Source organism: Mixophyes fleayi, chromosome 2, assembly GCF_038048845.1.
Source record: "Mixophyes fleayi isolate aMixFle1 chromosome 2, aMixFle1.hap1, whole genome shotgun sequence".
Classification (NCBI taxonomy): Eukaryota; Metazoa; Chordata; class Amphibia; order Anura; family Limnodynastidae; genus Mixophyes; species Mixophyes fleayi.
The window spans coordinates 84,148,583-84,167,729 of NC_134403.1; positions in this window are offsets into that span (position 1 = coordinate 84,148,583).

The following is a 19,147-nucleotide window of genomic DNA, read 5'->3' on the forward strand; positions in this document are numbered from 1 at the left end:
TGGAGTATGGGACCTGACTTATCAGCTCTTTGCCCCGGGCCCACTAATGTCTTAGAGCTACTATCCTGCATCACAGTCTTGTTGAATGCCACAAACTGAGAAAGAGGTAAAACCTGATTGGGGCAGCAGATGACAAGTATTAAGGGGACAGGCTGTTATCGCTTAGGCTAGCAACACAGAGAGGTTTTAGTATCCACACGGATTGGTTTTAGTACCCACATATGTAATCCCCCATAATTCAGCATTTATATTTTGTATTTGCCTACACATAGCAGGTAGTTTCTGGCACAGAAATGCTGATACACTCTATGCAGCATTTATAGCATCAGTGCTAGTGTAAGTGACAGGTTGCCGGGGACTGGGGATATGTTAGATTGATGTTGCAAATAAAGCATTTGGCTGGTTATGGTCCCTGAGTGATATAGGTTTTCTTTTTCAGTTTTGTCTTTTGTATATCTTTGTTTTACATGCACCAGTGACAGTGAAGTTTATTCCAGGTGGCAGCTAACAGACAAGCAACAAAAACTGCTGATTAGTGAAAGCGCATTGCAAGTTCTACTCACATAATTGTTACAATGTTAAGCACAGCCATGATTTTTTAAGCTGGCTACTCAAGGGGATGATTTTGACAAGATCAGTGTTTAATTTTATTGGGGCCTGTTAGTGCATTAGGAAGATGACAGCGCATAAAGGGAGACAAAGGCGATCTGTGACCATTGTTCAATTGCATCTCTCAATATCATCATCATTTATCTATATAGTGCCACTAATTCCGCAGCGCTGCACAGAGAACTCACATCAGTCCCTGCCCCATTGGAGCTTACAGTCTAAATTCCCTAACATACACACACACAGACAGAAACACAGACTAGGGTGAATTTGTTAGCAGCCAATTAACCTACCAGTATGCTTTTGGAGTGTGGGAGGAAACCGGAGCAATTGGAGGAAACCCACGCAAACACGGGGAGAACATACAAACTCTTCATAGATAAGGCCATGGTCGGGAATTGAACTCATGACCCCATCCTTATTATGATACAATTGATTTAGATTATTACCCAGAATCACTGTTTTCAAGCTACACACTACATAAAGTACATTATAATGTCAATTTCCGAATATTGGCTGTACTATAGCATGTCTGCCTAGTATTACAATAAAAGCGGAGAAATATTCAATGAAGCTATCAGTCTTTGTCCACTGCTATACATTATAAGGACTAGAGAAGATTTTAGCATTCCTGATGCCTGAGGAAACTTGTAAAATACCTGCCCCACCACAAACTGAATAAGGTATAATGTAAAAATAACAAAGATCAAGCACACACATTTACATTTAAAATTATTTTAGTTGGAAAACTCCATTGATACTTGCACCGAGAGCAAAAAAACATATTATATATCCCTTTAACACATACAAACTTTATCAAGACAGAAACCCAGTGCCCCATTATACTATTATTTATATATTTATAAGACGCCACAGATTCCGTAGCACCGGTTACAGAAGCAAGTAACAAATAGATGAGGTAATCCACATAAGTAGCACAGAAGAGTGTGAGTAATGCTATGGGGACTCACACGGAGTGTGATACATATACGGAGTACATGACAACCTCCCCATCACACAAATTAATTGTTTAATTATTAACTCCTTTATAGCAACCTCTTCAACATAATTAACCCCTTTTTACTCATTAACTCCCTCAATCATTACTTTCCTCAGTCTCATCAAATGTCAGCTTCATCAAAAGTCCTATTAAGATCAGTAACCCACTCACCCTCATAATTACCTCTCAATCATCAAGCCTAGCCCCCTCAACATTATTTTCCCAAAAATTATATTGATTCCTGCCTTTATCCCCACCTACCTGTTGCTGATCCATCGTCGCTGTAATAGTCAGAGGGGTACTGATCACGTCAGTTCCCCTCTTTATACTTCTGCTTTTGTATGCACAATGATGCAGAGGAGGGGGGCCTGGTGAGCGGCTACCCCACCCTGGTCTATCAGAGGAAAGGGGCAGCAAAGGGGAGGTAAGGGCCACTATTACTCCACTGCAGTAATAGGCTGCATGTTCCATACCTTGAAGCAAGAGAGAGGTATTAAGCCAGAGCCTTTACTTTCACTCTGCAACTGCAGGCCACACATCTTATACAAATGCCTGGTGACTTCCCAAGCCATTTAAAATATGACTGTTCCACTGTGGGAATGAAGTCCCTCAGTGGCGCCCCCAGAAGCCAGGTTTGCTAGGCGGCTGCCTAGAGCTGTCTATTGGTGAGCGCCAGGCTTGATAATATAAAACATGACAGTTGGGAACAGATATAACTGCATTTCTTAGAAAACACTCCTAACATCTACTTTGGAGAACTATAAAGTAGTCCACATATACTACATTCCTCCTTTCTTAGACAAGAAATACAATATGATGAGCTTGCAATTAAATAATTATACACAAATATTTTTACTATATGAATACTTTAAGACTAATACTTGAGTCTTCGAGAAGATCTCCATTGCTTTTCAGGACAACAGTTGTGAAACCCTGGAGCAAAGGACTTTAAGTTGTGTTTCCTTTGTAGACTTTGGAACTTTCCCAAGTACAGTTAAAGTTTCACATTCCTGTTGGGTAGCTGGTGGAACTACCAAAGTCTCTGGAGTTACATCTTGTTGAATAGACATTTCTGTGCAAACTTCAGGTTGTTCAACTAACATTACATTTGGCTCTTGTTAATTACATGTCTACAGTAAGAAATTTCTTCTTTAAAAAATTCACATTTATCTTGATTGGCTCTCAGACTATATTCATGTAATCTTGTGAGCACACTTTTAAGATTGTTCAAATGATCTTCATCATCTTTTTCTGTAATGATAATATCATCAAGGTAGCATTGAGTACAAGATATTCATGTAACATTTGATCCATGGCACTTTGCCAAACTGGTGGAGCTGTAGCTATTTTAAAGACAAGCCATTAAAATAAATCTTTTTGCCTGGTTATTGTCAAATATTTAATTGACGTATCTTCAAATTCCATTTGTAAATATGCTTGTGCCAAATTTATTTTTGGAAAGTGGTGTCCTCTCAACAGAGCTGCAAAGATGTCTTCAATCCTTTGTGACGGATATTATACTGCATGCAGCACAGAATAATCTCTGTTTTAAAGTCTCCACATGAAGCACTTCCGGCCTTACATGTCTTCAATAATAGAATTATAGGTGTGGCCCACTCACTTCATTCTACAGGTGACAATATTCCAGAATTTACAAATTTCTTCCGCTCTGTCCCAACCCTTGGTCGATTAGCATGACTAGTATTTTCTATCTAATACAAGGCTGGTTTTCATTCTTTTGAGTGTTCCTATTCCTTTTTCAAATATGGGTTACGCATCAGTTAATAATAGATTTCATCTCTCAATAGTAGCGTCACTATTTGATACTTTAGCTGCTGCCACCTCCAATATTTTAATAAACCGCCAGTCAACTTGAATTTTCCTTAACCACTCATGGCTAAACAATTTTTCTACAGGGGTGACACCAGTATATAACTTATAGCACACTGTTTTCCATTTTACACAATGATGAATACAGTTTTATCCTTGTCGCCAGTTGTAGTGCATATTGTTTTGAATAAATATGCTAACCATCTGGATATGTTAGGAACAGTAGCCACTGAACCACTTACTTCTGAGCATATGCACATAAAACCACAGATGATAGTTTGGCAAATTATATAAATACATATTTTAGAACACATTCCTAACATCTACCTCCGCGGAACTATTAAATAGTTCACATATTATACACCAGCCAGTACCCCAAATATTATCTCAGTCATTACCCTTAATATTATGTTAGCTAATTTCCCAACATTATACTAGCCCTTTTCCCATTATACCAGCGTGCCACAAATATTCCATATTACATCTCTCAGCGTTCCATGCTGTCACCCTCTCTACCATTCATCATTCACTTTTTCATCAGAATTGACAGCTGTGTTTAATATGAAAGTATTAGTTGGCTACAGCAGAAGGGTCCATTTCTTGAAACATCCAATCAGCAACCACTTTACCTCTCATAATTACATATGTACCGCTGATAAAAAATGAGAAGCTATTTTACTACAGTTGCAAAAGTTCATGAAATTGCATTAAACTGTGTATCTTGTATAATGCGAAGTGCTTTTCTTACAAGTAAATATGACTTTAACTATACAGAAAGGGTTTTCCGTTTTGAAAAAGTGTTAAGGATGAGTCCCACCTTTTCATAAACCATTGAAATGCTTTCTCCATGTTTTTCTCACTAGTTGATTCCAATGTTGCCAACAACCATTTCAAGTTTACTTATGTATTTCAACTGTTCACACCCAATTAGTACACTGTGGTTTTTAAAACCTCAACAAACTATAGTGTGTTTGTATTGTAATAACCTTTATAAAATGTACAGAATATTCACTGCTCAGAAAGATTGACAAATTGCACCAAATTACTGCTAACGCTTTTAGAACTATTTAAACTTTTTTTAAGTCCCCAACTAAAAATGTAATTTACAGCCAGCTGTAGATTTAACCTTATGACCCAGTACCAAAAGGTAACAGAACCATTTATTGTACAACTTAAGGAAAACTGCTGCAGTAATTATGGTACCATTTATACAACTGTAATTTGATTATGTCCTTGAAAACTTCTAAACTTTTCTTAACACTGAACTCAAGACAAAAGTTACAAATGGTGACTGACGTGTTCATAGCCATGGAGTGATAAGGCTCTTGTCACACAGCATATCAATTCAGGTGTTTTTAATAGCAAACTAGCAAACACCTTTTTTAAAAGGGTTTCTAAAGCATGCTTAGTGATCCCATATGTCAGTGAACCTCCCAATATTCCTGATTACAAAAATGGCCCATGCTTGGCCAGACCTCTGATGCTCCCCATAAACCAGTCAAACAGATAAAAAGCACTGTCTCACAAAAAATAGAACTGAGGGAATATGAAAATCCCCTCTCCTGTAAATAATGCTGACATACTGATCACAAAACCATCTAATCATTTACATTTAAGAAAACTGGAGCAAAAAACACTGTTCACCAATCTGGAATGTTGACAGTTCTGATGGTTTGCTATAGGCAGCAATTTGAGAACTTATCCTTTCACACATTTAGAGTGATACCCATCACAACAAGAGAGGGCTAATTGAGAGCACAAAGAATATACCTGTGCATAGGCAAAAGGTAAATATTTGGCATGCATGGTAAAGAAAAAAGAATATATTTAAAGCACTGTAAAAGTGAATACTTAGCATACTGTACTGTCTGGTCCTACAAAACTTGAGGACACCCGAAACCAGTGTATTGTGGGTTCCACCCTGGTCTATAAACCAAACATGCTTTACTGATACTCAGCTCACCCCAGGTCTTAAGCAACAGGTGGTATAGAATCACAACAATAGGAGAATGGACAAGTCCAAAGCAAAAAGTTCAATGCAAGTGACAAACAAACATTCAGGATTAAAGTAGGTGTCAATTCAAAGTAAGTATTCAGTCAAAGTCACACCAAAGGTACCAGAAAGCAGAACCTATCACAAGCAATTAAGTGATACTAGGCCTGAACTTATTAAGGCGATTAGAATCAACACATCATGCAAAAGGTGTTTGTATATCATTATTCATAACTACATTGGTCTGCTCCAGAAAGCACAGGCACAAGTCTACATTTACAAACAGATATAAATTGTGCATGCCCATGCTATTACAAGTCACACCGTCTATAGTTTACAAGCACACATGCAGTTAAGGACGCACCAAGCACAGCCTTACTCATGTGTAATAATCTATGGCAAATTTCATGGCCAGCATAACTACCCCATGCACATGACACACAGCATGTCTCATATTACAATATACACCCAATGTCACCATGTAGGACTAGTCTAATATCCACCTCATGCTACTTAAATGCTCCATTACAACACAATATACACCCCACCCATAAAGCACCATGCTGTTATGTTCATCTAGTCGTTATCAATAAATATTGTCCGCTGCGATAAATGAGATTTAATAGCAAGATGTACCAAATAATAATTAAATTAAATAAAGTACAGCCGATACATACGCAGTGCACTGTATCCAGCATACAGTCATTCAGTCCTGAAGCCTGTGGTCAAAGTAAACTGAATGATGGTCTCAGTGCCTGGTTTATATACAGCTTGTGGTACATAAAAAACAGTGGTGATGTCATGGCATTTTTCCATTGGTTTAGGATTTAGGACAGTCCAGTATAATGCAGGTCATAGGTCGGTTCAAATGATGCCCTCCAAGGGTGGGGGTCAACTCTCCAACAGCTGCCTACGCGTCTTCAGGGCCATCTTAACAACATTATGGGCCCCCAGGCAAAGCAGTGCACCGGAGCCCCTACATATATGTATATATATATATATATATATATATATATATATATATATAAATATATATATATATAGATATAGATGTATAGAGATACAGATACAGATAAAGATATAGATATATAGAGATAGATAGATGTACTTGCTCAGTGACCCTTGAAGGTCTTTTTTACAGGTTTTTTCTTTTTCAGGATTATTTATTCTAATTAAGAGCCCTGCCTATGGGGCCCCCTTGCCTGTGGGGCCCCCGGGCACCTGCCCATCGTGCCCAATGGAAAAGATGGCCCTGCGCGTCTTCCCGCCAAAATATTGGTTCAAACCAGCCTATTAGCATTTCAGACACAATATCATTTTGAGCATTAATCCTTTAATCATCCATAACTAGCATACGCAAGGTACGATCGCTTAGCCTATTGTAACGGATGTCTAATGGTAGAAAGTAGATTAGTATGACACTAAACATGATACATTTCCTATATCCTGAACTTTTGATATCAATAAAGTGGTTTTAACATTATTATACTAAACTATTTAATCTATTACATTTGATTATAAAAGCCTATGTGCTGGAACTTTATTAAGGTTAACTATTTACAAATGAATGCGTGAGTGTAAATATATTTAGAAGTGTTAGCTAGTGTTATTATGTAATACGCCCTTCCACGCCGTAGCCTGCCATTCTTATATTTTCATATTTTCTCATATAAAGCAAAATAAATCGATGGTTATTAATTTAAAACGACTTCATCCAATTATTTGACTTTCACAATGCCTATATAAACACGCTGACATAATATGCACACCATGCCACAAATACAGGTACTGCTTACACTAGGATACAAGTTGCAGTGATGTCTCTCCGACTCCACTGTGCTAATACGCTAATGTTCCTTCTCCTATTGAACTCCAACCAGCTGTTCTTTCCTAAGGAAAGTGAAGTAGCACTTTAATGCTGGCACCTGCCTATATTAATTTTTCCTAAATAGGGAGCTTGTCGTGTGACAACAAATGATGTTTCACTTGGGGGTGCTGGATGAATGTGCAGATCTGCAGTCAGTGGTCAAGCTCTGGAGTTGGGTACAGTGTCCTTTACACGTGGGCCAACATTCACCTGCTCAACAGCAAAGTGGCCCTGGACATGACATTCAAATGTTGGCAAACATGTGAAGTGTGAACAAGTTGCTCATTCCTTATGCGTAGCAGTATAGAGTAAATTATTTTGCATATATAAAAGAAAAGTAAACATTTCTAAAAGTTTATTCATGATATTTACTACTTCACTATTCTCTGGTATGCCAGGTCAGCATACCTTTCAACTTTCTAGAAAATAAATGCACAAATACCAAGAGAAAAGTGATGTCTGGCTCACAAACTAAAATCAGAATTCAACTCATCATGATGCACGCAAACCATGAAAACAATACTTATTATACCACAAAAGAAAGACAATGAACCAATTTCGCTCACACTCTTCAGCAGCAAATATACTTAAATTGAGATAGCTCCATTCTTTACTCTCCTGAATTAATGGATTGAACTGCTTGGCAATTTTCACAAACTAGCATTGAATAAAAAACACACTGTGCGAGACAATTATTGCCACAGTTCCAACAGTTCCAAACTCCTACACTGTATATTAAACTGACTTCTGTGTGCACACTCAGTGCAGAGAATTGGTGTACTTAGCATAAAATGAAGTTGCTTCAATCCACAGAAACAAAATGATCATACTTCCTTTTAGGACACTTCTATATTTACTTTCTTTTTATTCACTACAGTATGCTTATAGATCTATTTATGGCAATGGTTTCCACCCATTCTGTAAAAAAATCTTACACTCAAATTTGGCACCTGTACATGTCTATTTAGTTAAAATGGAGTTTTTTAAACTAATCTGTCAGCAGCCTTTATTTTAATACGTAATTGTTATTTGAAAACAGAAAACAGGGACGCCCATGTGACCTAATATTTGTTCAGACCTTAAAATCCACTTCATTCTTTTTTGAGCACCTGGTACAGTAAAGCAACTATAGAAAGCCATACTTGTTGTGCTAATCTGGGTGCATCATGAAATAGTATTCAATGGAAATCTTTTTTTTTTAAAAAAATGGCCAATATTACAGGTTTTCAGTGTGAGCAAACAGGAGTGTACTAGGAAAATATAAGGGCACCTTATGTGCCCAGTATATATCCAGGGCCGCCAAGAGGAATTTAGGGCCCCGATACAGCAATTCTCTGGGCCCCCATCCACACCTGGCAGGAGAAGGGATGAAGCGAGAACGATGTGGAGGTGTCATCAAAGGGGGCGTGGCCACATAGTGATGGGGCGTGAAAAACATGGGCTGTGGCTGCTCCTCTTTACACATGAGATGATGGGGGGAATTCAATTAGCCGCACAGTGTCTCCAGAAAGTCCGTGAGATACTTTGCGGTGGATTATTTTGACAGAAATTTCTACCACAATTGCCGCAATGTGTGGGGCGCAATGGCCGAGCTCCACATCAATGGCAAGTGAATTCCCCCCATTTCGTATTAAAATGGTGTTGCTCTCACCTACCTGTTAATGCAGCTTTCACAACCTGGCACTGGATTCTTGTATGGGTGCTGGAATGTTAGGACCTGTTTGGAAAATGTACAGGTACATGAAATATGGAAAATAATTAGTGAACACAGTACACAGCACAGATCACCCAGTATATAATTATATATCAAGCAAAATATGTGTGATAAAAATAATCACAGTTATCTATATGTTTGGAAAGTATCAGATAATGAAACATAATTGTAACTGTATAAGAGAAATGGCTGCCTCTAGGGGCTCTGCAACACCATACAAAGATAAACACACAATAAAAATTAAGAGGTGCTCAAAAACCCTTAAACATAAATTCAATAATGAGGAGAGAAAATTACATAACTCCAAACCAATTTATTCATAAAGTAACAATATGGAGGAGATTAAATTGCCGACAATGTGGCACGTGAAGATTGCACTGAGCACATTACCGGCAATTACAGTAAAAATTTCAACTGCAAGGTGTCTTGTGGATGTTTCTGAGACACTTTATGTCTAATTGAATCTCCCCCTATGTCTCACAATACAAAAAAATTAGAAAATATAATATACACACATACTTACCTACTTTCTCCTTGCTTTGTCTGGGAGAGGGGCGTGCCTGGAGGGAGGGAGGGGGCGGGGAGACGCGGGGTGGTGAATTGCGTCATTTTGGCTCCGCCCCCGCGACAAAACGGCATTTCCGTCGTGGGGGCGGAGCCAAAAAGATGCGATTCACCATGAATCGCGTCATTTTGGGGTGCCAGGTGCAGGATGCGGGAGATTTGCCAGCTCTCCCGGGAGTCCATGAGACTGACCCGAATTTCAGGAGTCTCCCGGACATTCTGGGAGAGTTGGCAAGTATGTATATACATTATAATAAAACATAACATTTAACACGCCACCCCCACAGATATATCACGCCACCCCTACAATCACATTACAGCCCCCCAGACATATCATAACCCCCTCTATACACATCATAACACCCGCAGACACATCATAAGCCCACCCAGACACATCATAAGCTCCCCAGAAACATTATAACCCCCTATACACATCATAAGCCCCCTAGACACATTATAAGCCCCCCAGCCCAGCATAATCCCCCCTCTAGACACATCATAACCCACCAGACACATCATAAACCCCCCGAGACACCTCATTGCCTACCCAGCCCAGCATAACCCCCATAGACACATTATAACCCCCACACACATATCATAACCCCCCTAGAAACATCCTAACCCCCCCAGACACATCATAGTCCCTCAAACACAACATAAGCCCCTACAGACACATCATAAGCCCCAGCCCAGCCCAGCATGCTTACCTAATCTGAGCTGGTGCAGTGCGGGAACTCCTCCTCCTCCTCCCTTTCCAGGTTGCTGGGACGGTGTGTGACATCACTGTCTGGGGACTGGGAGCTGCTGACAGCTGTGAGCTCGCTTCTACCCACTTTACAACCCCCCCAAATAAAATTGTGGGTTCCTCAGAAATTTGCACCCACTCCCTTTCCCCCCCTCTCGGTAACCCTGTATATATCAACCACAGGCCCCAGCATATATTTTCTCCTGATACCTGCACAATGTAGGCACTGTAAATGCCAAGTTTCTGCCACACTTCTGTGCATACTCTCTATAATCAAGGCCAGCAGCACTTTCAAAGTATTCAAATTGCAGAAAACAACACAGGATATAGAATCTGTAAGCCCTTTATGCTAATATCATAGACAGAAAGAATACGGCTACAACAGAATGAACTCTGAGTCCTGTTGGAATGAATATTTAAATCACTTTCAATTGTTAATAAGATAAACAGTTGCATATTTTTATATGCTATATTAATTATGTTTTGATCAAGGTCCAATTGTTTCCGGTTTTTACAAAATGCACTTGATTTTTTGCTATTATACGGCATCTCATGATCAGATAAATGTATATATGCTATGTAAACAGCTTTCTGAAATTCCCCAACATGCTTCTAAGAAAGCACTGATGGAAAAACTGGAAGAACAGTGGAATTGCCATGGGAGTAATCACTAGGTTCACCCAGATTCAACAGTCAGCATTTGCTTTGATACACTAAGGGTCGTTTGCTAACCACAGAATATGTGAATGTTGCGCACACCTAATTATGCAAAATGTGCCTATTTGTCCAGTTAGCACATACACTCTATGGACAAAAGTATTCGGACGCTTGACCATTATACCAACAGAGACTGTAGTAACATTGTATTCATAGACATATACTTTAATATGGAGTTTGTCCCCCTTTTTCAGCTCCCACTTTTCTTGGAAGGCTTTCCACAAGATGTTGGAGTGTTTATGTGGGAATTTGTGCCCATTCATTCTGTAGAGCATTTATGAGGTCAGGCACAGAATGAGAAGCCCTGGCTCGCAATTTCCATTCCAGTTCATACCAAAGGTGTTCGATGGGGTTGAGGTCAGGGCTCTGTGTGGGCCAGTCAAGTTCTTCCACATCAAACTCATAAAACCATGTTTTTGTAGTCCTTACTTTGTGCACTGGGCACTGTTGAGTTGGAATAGAAAAGCTCCTTCCCCAAATTGTTGCCACAAAGTTGGAAGCATAGCATCGTCCAAAATGACTTGGTATACTGAAGCATTAAGATTGCCCTTCACTGGAGATAAGGAACCTAGCCCAAACCCTGAAAAACAGCCCCATCTGACTGCCAAACAGAAAAGCGCATTTCGTCACTCCACAGAACACATTTCAACTGTTCCACAGTACAGTGTCGGTGTGCTTTACACCACTACATCCAACGCTTGGCATTGGTCTTGGTGATGTGAGGTTTGAATGTAGCTGCTCGGCCATGGAAACCCATTCCATTAAGCTGCAGGCACACAGTTTTTGTGCTTACATTAATGCCAATGGGAGTTCGGAACTCTTCAGCTATGGAATCAGCAGAGCGTTGCTGACTTTTACACATCATGCGCCTTAGCAGTCGTTGACCCCACCCCCTCTGTGATTTTACGTGGTCTTCCACTTCGTGGTTGAGTTGCTGTTATTACTAAACGCTTCCACTTTCTAATAATATCACTTAGTTGACCTTGGAATATCCATCAGGGATGAAACTTCACGTACCGTCTTATTGCAAATGTAGCATCCTATCACAGTACCACACTTGAAGTTACTCAGCTCTTCAGAACAACCCATTTTGTATCACAATTGTTTGCAAATAGATACTGCATGGCAAGGTGCTTGATTTTATATACCTCTGGCAACGGGTCTGATTGAGCCACCTCAATTCAATAATTAACAGGTGTGGCCAAATACTTTTGGCCATATAGTGTACATAAGGGCATACCCACTTCCTGGTTTAGGAAGTGAAATGTGCAAATGTTCTGAAAGGCCAATTGCAAAATTGCAAGCTGAAATGGAATCCACATGGTAAAAAAGAGAAAAAATATATTTTAAAACCTTGGTGGTGCCACGCAATGACGCGGATGGCAGTGTCTTCGATGGGGACATGGCCATTGAGAAGAAAGCATCATGAATATGAAAGTCAAGCATGAGCCATTCTAGAAGCCAGGACCCAGGAAGGAAGAGGGTGGTCCCAGTTCCCTGGCAAAGGTAGTTGAACAGCGAGGAGCAATTATAGAACCCATTAAGGGGTGCTAAAAGCCCAAATCTATTATTTAAGTGGTGTGTGGGGGAGGGTCACTGCAACTAGGCATTTGCAGTGGCTGCTCTTGAGTGAGTTGTAGATGGAATCTTGTGATTTAATAACCAGAACTACCAGTGAGGCAGAGTCCCTGGCTTTTGGGATGTTATTAAGAAGACTGCCTGAATAACTGACCATGAAATTACATCAGTACTGCATCGTGTTCCCTAGTAGTGAAAGCTCCCTGGATATTGGTGTGAAGATATGTGGTTCCGAAATCACTCAGACACAGTATTAGAGGAAAAATAGAAGGATGATTTATTCTGCAGAACAGGATTAAAAAGATAAATATAGCACGACCCCCTTAACAAAAGCAGGTCCAACAAGTGAGGAAATCAGTTAAAATAAATCCAGTGGGATAGGAACAGCATGGCCCCCTTAACAATAGCAGGTCCAACAAGTGAGGAAATCAGTTCAAATAAATCCAGTGAGATAGGTTCCACAGCACATCTCAGGCAGAGCATCACCTCTTGGTCAAAGTCAGTCACATACATGTCCAGCTCCCTGGGTAGCCTCTTTTATCACCTCATAATCCCACCTTGGGAACTGCCTGCCCAGGGGAGTTGCAATGGTCTCGATTGGTGGGCTTCTCACACTATCCGGCCCCCTCCCCTACCTCCCTAGATGTCCTCCCTCAGATGACCCCCAGCTGGGTCCAGCTCCTGGCTGTCTGTAGAGCTCACTAGTGGACAATAAGTAGCAAACAGAAATAACAATGGTAGCTTAATTCACTCAACTCCTTTCTGTTCCCTGTGGAGGTGGAATTTAACCCCTGAAGTACTTTTCCATGGAGATGTTATAGTTCCATCACTGATACTTGCTGATAACAACCAGGCTAAAATGTGCAGTCTGGGTATGGATTAGATTAAGGGGTTGTAACACTGGTTCCATACACCATGCCCATTTCTTTACAATTGGGATGACAACTTTAAGTGCAGCAGTGGTGCTGGAGTATGAGGGTCCCTGTGAGGGATGTAGTGCAACGTGGCAAGGAGAATGCATGGATAGTAGAATGTTAGTCAATCCTTGTTGGATGATAATCATAAACCTCTGAAGTATGCCTATGAAGCGCTGAGTAAGAGTGAGGCCAGTGTTACAAGAAAGTGTATATCTACTACACCCAGCAACATAGCGTATGCTGCTGTGTGATTAAACATAATAGATTCAGCAAGAAATGTGCAGGTGGAGTGAAGGAATATTAGAGAGCTTAATATCTGCTGAAATGTATGTGCTGGAGGCGGTTGGAGGGAGCTATACTTGTAACCATCATGATCTGTGCTGGAGGTGTTTGGCATTTCAATTTATGTCCATTGCAACCATTATGATATGTGCAGGAGAAGATGGCGTTGATAAATAAAAACCTGTTATTTTTGCTATGAGGTGGTCTGGCGCACAACATTTATTTGATATTGCACTGCACACCACTAGTGTTCACTCCATGCTAATTGTGTTTAAACACCTGAGTAATCGGGGGACTCCCTGGTCGCAAATGACATATTCATGCCATAGCCGAAGCAGAAGAGGAAGGCAACAGCAAGAGGGGTGACAAAACAGAAAGAAAGTTGTCAGCGCTTATCCTTTAAACTGCATATCTGTGTGTGTCTAGCAAAATGAAAACATGAGGTATTAGTTCATATTTTGATCAAAAGACTTAAGCCTGCATCCCAACGTCAAGGGTACCTCATTATATGCAGGTCCTACACTGATCTTTATGCTTTAAAGGATAAGCGCCGACAACTTTCTTTCTGTTTTGTATACATATATGGGCATTTATATTGCCACGCAGCTGGTACCACATACAATATGGGATATACCGAGAGCGGGCTTGTTGCCAAGCAGCTGGTACCATATATAATGTGGGATGTACCGAGCACGGGCTCATTTTTCTCTGGTTTTGTTTCAAAATATTGCCTTTTTGTCATAGCAGCTGTCCATCAAGCCTATTTAAGGCACATTTGGTTGTGGCTCACAAGCCAGCCTTTGCTAGATGTAAACCCCTATACCTGGGAGGTGAGTGCATCTGATTTTAACTGCATTTTAATAGTGTTTAAAGCATATAGGTCAGTGTAGGACCTGCATATAATGAGGTACCCTTGATGTTGGGATGCAGGCTTAAGTCTTTTGATCAAAATATGAACTAATACCTCATGTTTTCATTTTGCTAGACACACACACAGATATGCAGTTTAAAGGATAAGCAATGACAACTTTCTTTCTGTTTTGTATACATATATGGGCATTTATATTGCCACGCAGCTGGTATCACATACAATATGGGATATACCGAGCGCGGGCTTGCTGCCAAGCAGCTGGTACCATACATAATGTGGGATATACCGAGCGCAGGCTTATTTTTCTATGGTGATACTTTGTAGCCTTCAGAATGTCAACATTGTCTGGAGCAGAGAGGTCTTTGAAATCCAAAGTACATGTGCAATCAAAAGTGGAATGTTTCTATTCAGTACAGAATGCTGTTTCACTTACCATCCAGCAAGCTGCACCCAATGGTTACATTTGGTGAATGGTTGGTGGTATTATCTTTTTATCAGGATCAATCTTGGTTATACATTTTATTTATTTGCCTTTTAATCCTGCACCTTCTTAGTGAGTTTCACAGCAAAATTTACCTGGGCATAGGTGGCATATAAGGAGTAGGAAGTCAATAAGGAGGCTCCTAGTGAGTTGGATACCCCTGCAATGATTCATATGATCGGATTACACTGCCTGCCCGGCTGCTCTGAGGTGTCCATGTCAGCTGGGTCAGGAGTCTCACTTTGGATCGAGTCTGCACCCACCAACCATTACACGAAGATACAGCAGTCATCATTAACTCACTTGTTCGGCTTATGGACATGCTAAGATTCACCTCCTAAAATATGTATCTAAAGATATGTGTAACCCAAAATAAGGTGCATCTCAAAGGGGCGTGGCTGACATCTACATGTGTTTGGACATTCACGCCATTGCATGTAAATCCCCCCCGACCCACCTTTTAAAAACGCAACACGCGGTGTTCAAAATAAGGCACTAGTTGTGCTCATGCATAGTGAGACAAATTTTATTAAAAATGCAAAGTTACTACACACAATCGTATGTGCTCTAAACTGTAAATTAGTCTCATGGTGTATTAAGTACAGATGAACTAACTTTCATTCGAACAAATAGCTCAACACAATGTGTGCCGTATAATAGTAAACTCATCTCATCATCTGTATAATGTAACTTGTAAAATGAAAATGCTGATGTACTCATTTTTAAGAACAATATTCCTGTTACTGTTAGTACTTTACCTAGTTTCTAAGATAATGCTAGTAAATCTGCTTACAGAGCTCACTATTTATTATGCTGGCAATACACACTGTGATATCATAGTGAATATCTGGCAAATGCTAATGAATTTAGCATGATATCACAAAGAGCATGGCCTGAAAGCAACTACAATGCTTGACAGTAATCCGATAAAGATAAAGATCATTATTGAGCACAGCTATTGGCCAGTTTCTGAAGAAACTAATAGGCCCCAGTAATGGTAGCAAACAAACAGATGGCAGACACAACCCTATGAGTTTATTCATAATCAGCAGGGTCAGCATAACATAAAACCATATTGTTGCATTTACAGTCTACATTTGTTGCCCCTTTAAGTCTGGAGAAACAATGTATGTGCAATTCCTGTACAGTAGCCCCTGGAGATACGGTTTAGTTACCTTTGGCTGTATCCCCAGATACGGCTTCTAACAGAGGACACTGTGACGAGAAAGAATGAAGTGATCAATACACACTCCAGTCAATCAGAGTGGCATGCATCTGATTGGATAGAACGTGAAATCCACTCTGATTAGCTGAGCACATATTACCCCTCCAGATCATGTGAGTTCAATCACTCTAATTATGGCACCGCTAGGAGTAAGTTTCATATATCTTACATGATTCAATGCAGTGGCGGATCCGGGGGGGGGGGGGGGGGGGCAATCGGGGCGATCGCTCCCCCTAGCAGGGGCTTGCTGCCGGCGGCTGCACACTGTGCAGGTCCGTTCAGCAGTGACAGTGTGCTGCCCGGCTGCTCTGATTGTGTTTTAAACACAATCAGAGCAGTGGGGCAGCACACTGTCACTGCCGAGCGGACCTGCACATACTGTGCAGCCGCCGGCAGCCTTAGAAATTAGAAAGGGGCGGGGCCTAAATCGCCCCCCCTAAAATCGCCCGGGGTATAGCAATAGTCTGGATCCGCCCCTGATTCAATGAGATTCAGAATGCTATGGCAGACTTAAGCAAGTTGGCAATTGTAACTCCACAAGCATCACATGTCCAAGCAGTCATTGTTTAAAAGAGCTGCTTGAGACTTGTAATTCCACAATAGCATTAAATTTATTTTTGACTTCTAACTATTACCCTGGACTAGCACACTGTTAACCTGGCACCCTAGCACTGTGCTTGTTGACTCTGGGGGGATGAATGCTTTTTTGTTGGGCCGAAGCTTAGCACTGGTGCTACTTATTCATATTGGATGGGAAGAATGCTATTTATTCAAATTTATTTATTTAATTATATAATAGTTTTACACCACAGTGTATTTTTGCTGCCGCTGCATCTATAAGCTGTATTTTAATACACGTGCGATGCAAAATACATGCATAAAATTGGAATTTTGCAGCCAGAGTTTTACACCTACATTTGGGCTGCCTTTTTGCATCTAAATCTATATCAGACCCATATAGAGTTAGATGGAAAAATGCAGCCAAAATGCATTACTAAGGCCAATTAGACAAAGTAATGAATGACAAGATATATTTATATCTTGAGTAGTGAAGTGTTCTGCTCCAGTTCAGATGATGAAACAGCTGAGAAATCTAGCCATATTTTGAATTTATTTAAAAGCTATCATACTTCTTTTATTTTCTGCAAAATGTCATACTGCTGTGTATTCTGAACTTCAATTACCTTAATTGTGCTATCTTACAATACTCAATTGAAAATGAGATTCCCTAAAGGAAAGCAGCAAGGTCCCTTTTTATTGTCCCTGTTCTGTGTTCATATCTGTTTTTTGTAAATTGATATGTAATTACAGTCATTTAAAACTGCATAGAATTGTTTTCTGCTCCCTTTCTACAAAAAATTACAGACAGAACTTTAAAACAAGAAAGGTGCACACAGTACATGTTCCCTATGTTCAAACAGCTCGCAAGAACAGGTCCGCTAGGCTAATTAAAATCTTTTTCCTTTCAAAACTAGCTAGAGAGACATATTAATAAAAAAAAGTATTATAAAGGCGTTTAAACATCTTGTAAGAGCCATCTTAGGTACTTTCATTACAGGGAGATGTATCATTCAATAGTTATTAAACTCCACTAATGGAGTGCAGTATAGTCATTTAGCGTAATAGATGTCTGCATTTTAAAGCATTAATAAAATACTATGTGCAGTACGGTGCCTTTAAGATACGACCCTAATCAGTTTTTGGCAACCTCGAATAGCATTGTTTGAAAAACTAAAGTATTCTAAATAGAAAGAGCACTCTCCCAAATCCACAGTGCACAATTGTAAAAGCTGCTGCTGCCTAAGAGCTTCCATCCTTTCACTGCTACACTGAAGTTCAGATAAGAGTGCACAGGTAGCACTTATAGGATCACAGGAAAGCATGTAGCAGATCAACCCTTGAAATTCCCCTGCTATGTGTTTCTGATTGTTCCTTCATCATGTTACACAGTTGTATGTTCTCTGTATTTAGTTTTAGAAAGAAAACAATTGCGCAACTGCTGTTATCTGGTTAATATTCTAACCAACAGTCAATATTCGCACAATAAGACTCTCCTCTGGTCTACAAACTTTCAAGCGTTCTCTGAAAACCTACCTATTCAGACAAGCTTATAATATTCCTCAACTACCCTCTTAGCCTCACTACCTTTAGCCTGTTACCGCCTGTTACACAATTTCACACAAGACAACTACCCCCTGACCAACATTGTTGTGCGACAGGATCATTTAGCTTATGAGTCACTTTTACCTTTGCAGTCTGGCTGGGCCAAGATGCAAAATGTATACTTAACCTCATGTGTCAATCTCCCATTGTCCCATAGGTTGTAAGCTTGCGAGCAGGGCCTTCTCACCTCTTTGTCTGTTTTACCCAGTTTGTTTATTAGTTTATTATGTTTGTCCCCAATTGTAAAGCGCTACGGAATATGTTGGCGCTATATAAATAAATAAATGATGATGATGATATTCCAACTAAATAATGTACTCCAAAATCACAGACTGGAGATTAAAAAGAACAGAATAAGGCTTTATTATAAATATGCTAGAATTATTGTCTATAATTCTCAAAGCATGTCAATAAGACCATAAAACCTAGTACAGATTTGGACTCTAATATATAGTTTCTCTAGTTGAAAAAATATAAACATATTAAAACAAGTAGGTAAATGACTATTCTGGAGAGTTAGTGAGGTCCCCTATACGCCTGTAAAGGATAACAGAGGGCAAGAATTGGCCCGAAGTAGCATAAACGCTGAGG